This window comes from Cupressus sempervirens, chromosome 11 (assembly GCF_028749045.1).
Source record: "Cupressus sempervirens isolate cs-2001-9-10 chromosome 11, ASM2874904v1, whole genome shotgun sequence".
Lineage (NCBI taxonomy): Eukaryota > Viridiplantae > Streptophyta > Pinopsida > Cupressales > Cupressaceae > Cupressus > Cupressus sempervirens.
Genome location: NC_143128.1, coordinates 769,617,523 through 769,627,276, shown reverse-complemented (window position 1 = coordinate 769,627,276; position 9,754 = coordinate 769,617,523). Strand labels below are relative to the sequence as shown.

Genomic DNA, 9,754 nt, shown 5'->3' with positions numbered 1-9,754 from the left:
TAAAGAAAGTGACCAAAAACATGTATGAAAATCTTAAACACAAATCAAATACTTTGACATTCTTAATATAAATTTCATTTGAACTGCCGACCTCTACAATGAATGCGCTTGCAATATTTGAAAAATCTGTGCATCAAAAAGTCAAAAACCTGAGAAGCCTTAATTCCAATAAAACTTCAGTAGAAAATAAATTGGAACCAATTCAATGGGCACCAACCCCTAACTTTTTTGTCTAAATATCCCCCGTTACTTTTGAGTTCCTCATATTTCAGCAATGGAGACTCATTTTGAGTTATCCTAATTTTAAAAACTATGTACTTGCAGGTCCTTAGCATGTATTCGTATCTTTCTCATAATATTAAACTTTTCTATCAAATATGGATCTTCTTCTACAAAGGTATTGTGAATCTGTTTACTTGCATTGGGGCTGAAAAAGGCATGGAAAATGGTTGATGTCTGGTGGTGCAATCACAAAATTTGTCAAAGAGTCAGGTACATGAAGTAAAAAAATTAAATGTAGAGGAAAAGGAATAGGGAAAAATGAATGAGGATGAAGCTTTCTAATGGAGTAGGTGGTCACAATAGTCCACAAAAAAATATTTGTAGCCTTGGGTACAAAAGAAAATATTGCTAATGTGAAAGCTGAATCCCCAATCATAGATGCAGTGTTTCTATCATGCTATAATACAACATCTTTCTCATGCACTAGCATTGTGAAAAAATAGTGCACCATACATAATGCATTGATAATAAAATATAATACATCTACATTTGAAAGCGAAATTGTAGAGCCGAATGTTTGCGAGAAAATTGCACCCAACACATTAGAAAATGGTAACACATTTTTGCAACAAATTTTTGCAATATGCATGCAACAAAAATCCTACAAAATAGTAACAAATAAGAAAACAAAATCTCATTACCTGAACCTTATTTGCAGCAAATGAAATTACTAAGAAGAATGAATCTGAGAAGCTAAGGTTGAATTTATTTAAACTTAGTAACCTTTCCACTTCAATGCGTTTAAGTTAGAATTTATTAAAGAATCAAATTTATTATGACAAGTGTTAACATTTCTATTTTCATGCATTTAAGGATAAAACTTGTTTTGGACAAGTGGTGATTTTTACATGTTGTCAAGGGAATATGTAGAGTTTCAAACAAGTGGTGTTTTTTACATGTTGTTAAGGAAATATGTAGAGTTTCTTTTTTCTTATAGATTTATAGAATATTTTTTAGTTTTTAATCATTTAAACATGTTTACTAAATGCAAATCAATTAATATTTTCTCATTAAATAAAATCAATTAATATTTTCTCATTAAATAAAATTTTAAATTTTAAAATATTTGAATGAATCATCAAAATCATGTCAAATAAATTTAGAACTAAAGTCTAGATTTCAATATAATCTTTTTATACTTTTCTAAATATTTTATTGAATATTTCTATTCTTATTTTATATTTTGCATACAAAACATTCTATTTTTTTTTAATTAAACAAAAAAAACACTTTCTAAAAATTATAGAAAAACTATGTTTTATTTCCATTCAATCTTTTATATAAAAAAATATTTAGCTAAAATTCTATATTACATATTTTTATGAATAATAGTATCATTGATATATATATATATATATATATATATATATATGAGTTAGATTTATTATTTATTATTTTTTCAAATTTTTTTGGGTCTTATTATTTCAACCTTTTTATATTGATATAGTCATTTGCCACCTTATTATTTCAGGGCCTATTATTTTGGGACAACCATGCGCCACCCTATTATTTTGGGGCCTATTATTTTGGGATGACTATGTGTCACACTATTATTTTGGGATGGCCATATGTCACCCTATTATTTCGGGAATAAATCTTTGTTTTATTATTTTATAAGGTGCCATATGGGCATGGCAAAATAAAATGTATTTATAAAATCATTTTTAATTAAATTAGTGTGTGACCACTCCCATTTATTTTTTATTGACGGAGAATCTATTTTACCATATTCCTGTGTTGGGTATTTGTGCTGTCATTGTATAGAACACCTCTTGGCGTAATTATCATGATGTTTTGTTCTTATCTTTTTGTACTGATTTTCTTTTCTCCATTCACTCTTATTGATGCATTATCCGCGAAATTTTGATGTGAACACAATTGTACTAGCATTATTATCAATGAATGACTGTTGTTTCATTTCAATCCAAAAATAAAATAAAATTGTTGACATTTGTAATGATTTCATTGTTTTGGAAAAATAAGTTTTACGCAAACTCGAAATTTAAAAGTTCAAAAAATAAAGATATAAACAAGGAGGTTCAAAATTACAACTATGTTGCATAATGACTTCATTGTTTGTTTTATTAACAGATGCACAATTGAATCCAGATAAATTTCTATGGTCATTGGTATTAGCAAGTGTTGTATTTGTCTTATATTTCCAGTGAAATGTCTATGTTTATGGCCACTAGTATTAACAAATACTGCATTTGTCTTATATTCTAATTCCAATTCCACCCTTTGATGTAAAATCAACAAATCCTTATTTTGAACCAAAATCAGAATTCGAAACTTATATTTCAATTCCAGTTTAATGCATCCACACTAAGAATTAATTTTTTAAAAGAATTTGTTCCTACTAATTCAAATTCTATTCGAGTCGGACCCTAATAAGATTATACCCAACATGTATTATAATTGGAAAGTCTTCTTCTCTTGAATTCTTCTTGTTGTTGATTTATTAAGGCAATGAATCCTGAAACACAGGGCAAAACAATTTGCATCAAAATGTGTGAGATATGGATACAAGTAGTTGAAAAAGTGGGAGAGGATGTGAAGCAAAGTTTGTTTAAGTAGTATTGGAAGTACTTAGTAGTAAGGTGTATATATAACGAGTTTTTCAAAGAAAACTCTCAAGTTTACTAATAAGATTACTTTTTGTTTGCTTCTGGCGCATGGTGGTGTGATGTATACACAGTGGATGATGATGATGGTTGACATAGTAGTTATAAATATTATGAAGGACAGTTGAATACACGTAGAAGTATTTGGGAGAGCTCATTTACGCTCATGAGAAGAGCAAATGATGTTCCATCACTACCCATTGTTGGGGGTGACGTTGGGGTGAGCTGGTGCACTCGTAGTGAGCTTGTCATGCACTTTCGAAAGTAGTGGTGGAGATGGAGGAACTTGTTTGGGCAATGGTGGAATCAACAATATTGTTATCACTTGTTTCTTTTCTACCAATTTGAAATTCGCCAGCTCTCCTAGCTCCTCCACTGCCTCAATTACGGTGCTAAGCCTTGCCACAATTTCCCTTAGAAGACATGCCACCGTGACCAGAGCGAGTCCATCCATGAAATTTATTCTTGCTTCCGCCTTGTTCTCCTTTGTTGTTGTTCCACTCTTTTTGTTGTTGGGCTTTTCAGCCTTGCCCATCTGCTTATATATGAGAGATTGTAGGAGGCTTTTGGCTTCCGAGTCCAAATTGTTGTCGTCGTCGTCGTCGTCGTCGTTCACTATTTCATTGTCAATAACCTGCCACCTTTTACTGTCGATGAAAAGCTCCGGATGGTACATCAAACAGCTCTGCAGCTCTTCGACCGCTTTGTTCATCTGATCGATCATGAGATCGACTTCGATACTTCTTGTCATGGTCTTTATGCTTTCTGCAAGCTCTGTTAACACTTTGGAACATTCTGCTGCTGTTTTCATGCATGGTTCTCTCAGATGTGTTCGAACAGATTATGGTGCCTGAATTATTTGTCTTGGGCTGTTTAGATATATATAAAATAGATATTTCAAGAGAAAAGAGAAGGAATGAAAAGATATATGAATATACCATGGTTTCAGATTTGAGGCAACCGTTCAAAGCTTCTACACAATATGCACAGTAATGCATAGATGCTCCAATCTTCACATATTGGACCCATGGAAATCTGAACCTAAATGGTCCGTGTGTTGGCTCCCATCTAGCAAAGTTCGCTTGCCATCCACAAAAAATAATACAACGTACCTTGAGATAAAGCTTGAGTTTGACTGTATTTCCTATATTTGTCCGGTTTTCATGATCTAGTGTTTTCTTTTGTATATTTTATGATTAATATTATCAAATCTATCTGCACATCAAAGTTAAAAGTTACAATCTTTTATGTGTTTATTGCTAAACAGCTCCTCCATTTGAAATTACAAACTTTCATCTGTCGTTATAATGTTCTACGAGAACCATATTCATCTTTAGTACTAAGAATATTCATTACAAACTTTCATCTATCGTTATAATGTTCTACGAGAACCATATTCATCTTTAGTACTAAGAATATTCATTACAAAACCTTTCTACCCATTTACAAGAGATGGAACCATGGGCACTCAATCAGCCACGAAGCGTTTACATTACTTCATTAATAAGAAGGTTACTTAACAAACCAAAAAAAAAAATTAATCAATATAAAAGAAAAAGTTTAATGTTCTAAATTAATATATAAAAGATTTTTTATTCTTTTATGGCACTGAAACAAAGGTATGATGGCAGGGACGATATGTAGACATACGAGGGATTCTTCTGAAGACTTGGAATTGAGAACACATTCGTATCCCCTGGTGACTTTATCCTTATCACCTTCCCCTTCTTCTCGGAAGTACTCAGCCATACATCCTGTCATAACAAAACACATATATCAGTTAAATAACTCTAATGCGAGAGATAAAGAGTAATAGGGTATTCATTTTTTGTTTGCACCTTCACAGGATCGGGCGAGTCCTTCCATGTTGCGAATGATCAACTTACGAAGATCTTCTCCGGCCCAGATGGGGCAAATGACTAAACTGATGACTATACATACAATGCATCCAATGACTATGGTGGCGAGACGCTCAAATAACTTGTCTACACGATATCCAGAGACAGGCATGAAGCTGAAAGTCAGAATAAAGATCAGAAGTCCATAATCATATCTCGCCTTTATCATCGGATGAAACCGTGCAAAAGTGACCACTGCACCGGAGGCATCTGTACGAAAGATGGACGGAAGATGCGGGCACTGGCTAAATGGCTGAATATTTTTTGCACCCGGTCATAGCCAGTGCCGTCAGTTCCGTCACTACCTTCCGTGTCCTTGATTGTCAGTAAAGAGTACTTTTGACAGTTTGCCAGATTTATTATTTTTTACTAAACAATGGTGGGACATGTGTTTTTTAATATAAAATTTCATTACCTAAGTGCTGAGCGCCTCCTCCAGCCCGTTAAGACGCTTACCATTTATCATTTAATATAATGCGCTCGCTTAGAGTTTGGAATGTTTTTTTTTTAAATGGAAAGAAATTTTCCAAATATGTTCTTATTCTTTACATATGTGATAAATTAGAAATTAGAAATTTTACTATTAATTTTTTTTTTATTTGAATCATTTTATATTAATATTAATATTAAATAATTTATAATTAGTATATCAATGTTTAATTTGATCAAAACATTTCTCAATTAGATTTTTAAATTATTTTATTATTTATTTTTCTAATTTCAAATTGAAATAAAATTTAATATTAGTATTAGTTTCTTGAACAATTTTAAATATTACAAGAAGAAAAAGAAAATGTAATGAAATTAATTTTTTTAAATAAAAATTATAATGATTGTATTAAAAGAAATATATTTATAATAAATAATTTTTTTAAAGTTTATTATAAAAATATTTTAATATTTTTTAATAAATAACAATTATTGGATCTATTTTACAATTCAAATGTTTTGTTGATTTTATAAAAATATAGATTTGTTTATTGGTTAAGAATTTAAAATCTTATTTATTTTAATTTGGTTGATTTTTGTTAGTTTCTACATAAATAAAATAAATATAACAATTAACTAAAATTAAAAATCATAATTCCAACAAAATATCATTATTTTTTAATAATAATAATTGTATGTAAAAAAATAAAAAAAATAAAACATAATATTATTAAAGTAATAGAAATAATATATTTATTAAATTACTAATAATGAAATATAAATCTCAATATTCACATAAGTAAATTATTGAGATAACAATAGTATTGTTGAGATGAAGAAACTTATTTTTAAGATAAAGTGTTTTGCTTCATATTATTACAAAGGCACCTAAACATTACATATGATTACTCTATTGCCCATAAATATATATAAAAAGACTTTCATACCTAACTAATCTTTGTCCCTATGAAGACAACTTTATATCCACACAACCTCTATTCCTTTTCAGAACCCCACAATGCAAGTCTTGTAGAGATAGATAAGTCAATTTTAGAGATTGTGTCATACAACTCCTTTTCTTACTATTTATAGTTCTATAGATAATTGCATGTGGTTAATCTTGTGAAACACATTTTGACTTGAAAGAGATTGCAATTATGTCCATAAGAATGTTTATCTAACAGTTTTTGTTTTTTTTTCAAAAGAGACCTTTTGAAATCATTTGTATTTGTACATTAAATTTTTTATAAATTTTTATGTTCATATATAAATGCCTAAATTTAATAAATTTTCTATTTATCTATATATAATTTAAATTTTTTTTCTAAATTATATTTCAATTTGAAATTAGAAAAAATAATTCAAATCAAATAATACAAAAGAAATATAATAAAAATTTGAAAAAAAAAATTAATAAATTTTTTTGATCAAATTAAACATTGATATACTAATTACAAATAACTTTATATATCGATTATTACGCCGAAGGCGTTCCCTATATGAAGATGAGGAGCTCAGTATTTAATCCAACGACTGCAAATCTTCAAGAAGCAATGACTACCATTGAATCAATCCGATGCATCCATTTTTTATTACCACTTTACATGTCATGTTTCTAGTTGTAAGAGATCAATGATGTAAAGAGAATAATAGAGATTGATGACCACTATTTTCATCTAAATCGTTAGATTTTGGCTTCTTCTCGTTGGTCAATTTTTCTTTTTCTTGTCAATGTCAGTTTCATCTGGGATCCTCCAACTTATTATATAATACCCATGCTACTAGTCAATCACTGGCACAAGAAAAATCTTGACGTGGATACAAATTGGGCTTCTCCAGGTATATAATTTGAATATGATTTTCCTAATTCCTATAATGGTTTTCTAATCTGTTTACAACGGGAAGGTGAGAGACAACATGGTTGTCGCCGTGAAGGTGCTGGAGAGAAAAAAGAAGGGCGAGAAGTGAAGACGATCAAATGCATTCACCATGTAAATGTGGTACGCCTCATCGGCTTCTACAATGAGGGAAACCATGGGAGGGTGTTGGTTTATGAGTACATGGAGACAAGTACCTCTTCAGCACCTCTTCGACATCTGTCCTTCCACCATCTACACACTTCAGCATTGCTCTTCGCATCACAAAAGGAATGAATTACTACCATGACTACTGTCGATCACGAATTGTGCACTATAATTTAAAGCCCCAGAATGTCCTCCTTGATCGCCAATTGGTTCCCAAAATATCAGACTTTGGGTTGGCAAAGCTGATGTTGACGGAACAAAGCTACACTCTGACTATTTTAAGATGAACAAAGGGGATATTTGGCACCAGAGTGGATTAGCGATGTCCTCATCACTGTGAAAGCGGATGTGTACAGCTATGGCGAAATGTTGTTGGAGCTCGTTAGCGGAAGCAAAAACTTCAGTCCCACGAAATTCCCACAGATGTATATTTCTGAAATTGTGTTGGATAAATTGGAAAAAAAAAGAGAGTATTTGAGGAATAGGGTTGTTTCCATTTGGATGTCAGATAGTTTAGTTTAGGTAGGATTTGAATTAAGTTCTGAATCAAACATATAAGGAAATATAATACTTTTTTTTAGTTGATCATTTTCCTTTGGCAAGCATGGGGCAATTATGTTTCTGCATTAGGTATTAGCTTTGAAATCAATTTCACAATTCAAAGGAAGAGCGGAGCAAAAATGAGCTGAAATCAACCCTTTTATCACAAAATCCAGGTAAGTCTTACATAAATAATGTTTATGAATCTCAATTTAATTGGTTTTTTTATAGTCTTTCTTAGTAATTGACTAGAAATAATACATTTGATATATATGTTTAATAATAAAATTAATAATAATTGAAATTCTTTTAATTTAATTTAATTTTAAGAAGTTCTTATATTTTTTTGAGATTGCAATTTATTTATTTATATAATTAATAATAATAATAAAATCAATTTAATTTATAATTATTTATTTTATTAAAAAAATATTTTATTATAGATTAATTATATTTTGAAGTTTTATTTTATTTATATAAATATAGGAAGATAGATGTAGAGAAAGTTATGGATAGAAGCAAATATAAATAGAAGAGAGATACATATAGAAATAGATATACATATGCATAGTAGTATAGGTGGAATGAATGAGAGAAGACAAAATATAGATAGAGATATATGGAGAGAGAAGAGATGATAGTTAAGAAAAATAGAGAAGGAGAGATGGAGTGACTAAGAAAGGAGGGAGGGGAAGACATAAATAGTCAGTAATATAGAGAGATGTAGACAGATAGAGAGTGGTGATCAAAAGAGATAGAGAGGTAGATAAAGCTAGAGAGGTATGCCTAGAAAGACAAATAGACAGAGATGATCAAAAGAGATAGAGAGGTAGATAAAGCTAGAACAATATGCCTAGTAATGATCAAAAGACATAGAGAGGTAGATAAAGCTAGAGAGATATGCCTAGGAAAATATAGAGAGGTGGATAGAGCTATTGAGATATTCCTTGAAAAATATAGAGAGATGTAGCAATATTAAACTTAAATAAGAATACCTTGCAAAAAAAAGAAAAAGAAAATTCTCGCATTTAAATAATCTATTATATTCACTTGTTTAGACATATATAATTTTATGAAAGATCATTTCATTATATATTTCTTCTCATGTTCCAAAAGTTTATTAAAAGTACCCAAGAGAGCTAGAGAGAGAAGGATACGAGTTATTCACAAAGACCAATCAATCTTCAGTGTTTCCTTATTTGAAGTGAACAAGATGATATAGAGGATCAATGGCTTATAGTGATGGAAAAGGTTTCGACAACCATTGAGACCTTCATGAGTGTTTGATTTCATTTTACTGTTCACTAGCAATTTTCTTTATATAATCGCAATAGGTGGACATTTTTAGACCTATCATCATTTGCACTTGGAATACCTATTTACCCAGTATTCACCTAACATGTTAGCTTTCTCGTGGCCTCTCCATAAAGGCAAAAAAAGTATGATCATTTTGAAGAGCATTGATGGCTCCTGAGTAGGGGGGAAACCATGCATTTTCAATTCGCTGGACAAATTGTTAGGGTGAATGCATTTCTAATAATCATTTACCCTTATTTTTGTGAATACAAGTCATAATCCTTTCCCTCCCCAGTGTCAGACAGCTTTGAACTGAGGACGATGAGGCAGTCAAAGTTAGAGTCCAGAAGATTATAGAGGATTAGACAGTGTATTATTTACAGGAGAATGCAACTTGTAGCTAAAAAATTTAAATTATAGTACTTCCCAACTATTTTCACATGTTGCAATTAAATATTTATAATTAATCTGCATTTGGCATTACTGAATCTGCACATAATGAACAACTACAATCTCACTCACTACACATAGTTTTAGGAAAGGTACTTGTGGAAAATGCCTTTTAGATGCTTATTTACAGGAGAAATATAAAAGAATGTAAATCTACTTTAGAACATTGAGATGCACAGGAAAAATGAGAACATTAAAAAACAATATACAC

The 9,754-nt window shown here is 30.5% G+C and overlaps 1 pseudogene; it reads right to left on the bottom strand.

The window, feature by feature from the left end:
• Positions 1 to 3,099: 3,099 nt before the first annotated feature.
• LOC149531873 (aluminum-activated malate transporter 10-like) lies at positions 3,100 to 7,397 on the bottom strand (annotated as a pseudogene).
• Between the last annotated feature and the right edge of the window lie 2,357 nt (positions 7,398 to 9,754).